This window comes from Pteropus vampyrus, unplaced genomic scaffold (genome assembly GCF_000151845.1).
Source record: "Pteropus vampyrus isolate Shadow unplaced genomic scaffold, Pvam_2.0 Scaffold23, whole genome shotgun sequence".
NCBI classification, from domain to species: Eukaryota; Metazoa; Chordata; class Mammalia; order Chiroptera; family Pteropodidae; genus Pteropus; species Pteropus vampyrus.
Genome location: NW_011888804.1, coordinates 10477105 through 10479460, shown reverse-complemented (window position 1 = coordinate 10479460; position 2356 = coordinate 10477105).

Genomic DNA, 2356 nt, shown 5'->3' with positions numbered 1-2356 from the left:
GTAAGTTCTATAGAGACTTAAAGTTTATAGAGTATAATATTTTATAGTTTCAAAGCAGTAAGGTCTTTTTTTGTAACATGTGAACAGATACACATCGATGTCAGAGAAGGAAGTGAAAATACATGTCAAACTGTTCAGGTTACTTCAGAGGACAGATGGGAGGGAGTTTAGGAGGGAAGAGAATTAGCAGCTTTGAAAAAATGTCTTCCAATCTAGGCAGAATTGTTCTAATTAGCAATGTTACTTTTTGGAGGGAGACAAAGTGGGTAAAAGGGGTCAAATATTTGGTAATGGAAGGAAACTAGACTTCAGGTGGTGAGTATGCAATAGAGTACACAGATGTCAAATCATAATGTTGTACACCTGAAATTATATAATGTTCTTAACCAATGTTACCCCAATAAATTTTAAAAAGAAACATTACTTTTGTAGTAAAACATGCACTAAAACATACATGTATATGAAAAAAATCCCAACCCCTAGAGAGAACCTCAGTAAATAGTTTGATACATTTTCTTCATTTACTTCTCCATAGATCAATATTTTGCATGCATCTATTTCATGCAATTTAGTACTTTGCTTTTTTAACGTAATCATTTTCACATTTCCAGATCATAAAACATCCTTATAAACGCCACTTGTAGTGGCTACTTAACAGTTCATCATATGGACTATTTAACCAATTCCCTATTGTCAGAACTTTATTCTGTGTATGAGTTTTTTCATTATTATAAATGACATGGGAAAATGATGATTATACATTAATTTTCAAATGTAAATGAAACAAGCTACTATTGAATGCCTATTAAATCTCAGGTGTGCTCTTGGTGCTGGCGTTCCAAGCTTATTGTCTGGTTAGAGAGACAGATAATTAAGTTTATTGTCTGCAAATGTGGTTAATTCCTTTAGCATCCTGAAAGATGAATTAGTATCAGTCCAAGGGGGTATGAGAATTTAAAAAGAATTTTTTTTGACTCATACTGCTGAACTCCTGGACTTCTGAGGCTATTTATATGCTTCCAACAGTGTATGAGAGTGATTACCCATAAGATCAGACTCCTGCCTGTGTTTGTTTGAAGGTTATCATTTGAAAATGATTTCTAAGTTGGTAAAAAACAAAAAATTAGCATCTTGTAGTTTTAACTTGCACGTCTTTGGTTAGGAGAGCATTGACATTTTTTTCAGTAGTTTCTGCAAATAGTGAGTTCCCTACTGAGCTCTACTGGTGGAATTTTTCTTTTCTTCATAGACACTTGATAACTCCTTTTTCATGGATGTTGGATATTTCCTTTAATTTATTATGTTCTTACCATTTCTAGGTTCTGTTCCTAGGCTTTTGATTGTTTCCTAGTCTACACGGCACTGAATTGACTTTATAACTCGTTTTAATATCTGTTAGGGCAAATTCAACTTCATTCCATTTTTTGTTCCCAAGGGGGTAAATGATAGCTGTTTTGGGCTATTTTTCCAGTTGAACTTAGAATTTTGTTAAGTCTAAGAAACGTCCTGTTAGGACAACATTAAACTTATACATTAATTTGGAAAGAAGTCACATAATCAGCCTTTCTAATGGGTTATTGAATGGGTTTTCAATCTTGACTAGTGCTAGGGCACGACTTCTCTGCATGTCAAATCTGGGTTCCTCTCAGACTCTGTGGTGTTTCTTTGTTTGGTGTTCTACGTAGAGAGCGGTCCATTAAGTAACTCCCTAGAGAAGTGGCCGCGGCTCAAGGCCAGCTCCAGCCCTCAGCAGGCCATCTGAATGACGGCCACCAGCTTAGGTCCCGGCGGGCTACGTTAGGCGCGTCGCTTGACCCCAGGGGCCTTCTAGGGGCTGCGGTCACCGGAAGGGGCTGGCTGAGCACGGCGTGATCGCGACCTCCACGCCCTCTGAGCAGGTAGGGCTGGCCCAAGGGTCTGAGGGCACGGAGCCCAAAAGGGGCGCTAGGGTCAGAGGTAAGGGACTACCCTCTCCTCGGGACCCAAACAGCCGGGGTCTCCCTGAGAGCCCAGACCATGCAGCTTGCAGTCGCCGGGGGCTGCGCCTTTGACTGTAGGGTCCCTGCGGGGAACACGCAGCGGGGGTGAGGTATCCTGGAGGTGGGCGCAGCCGCTAGGGGGTCCTTGATTGTGTCGGGGGCTCCAAGAGGTCAGGGTCAGGCTCAACAGGGGTCAGCTGTGAGTGTGGGGGCTGGGCGTGGGGCTGTTAGGGGAGTCAGAGTCCTCTTCCTGTGGGTGTGCGGTCCGGGTGTTCCAGGGTGAAGTTGCGGTCCAGCCCCTGCACCTGTAGTCCGGGTTCCGCGGGGCGCCCAAGGTCGGGGTCCCCGGCTCCTCCCGCGCGCCCCTCCCCCATGGC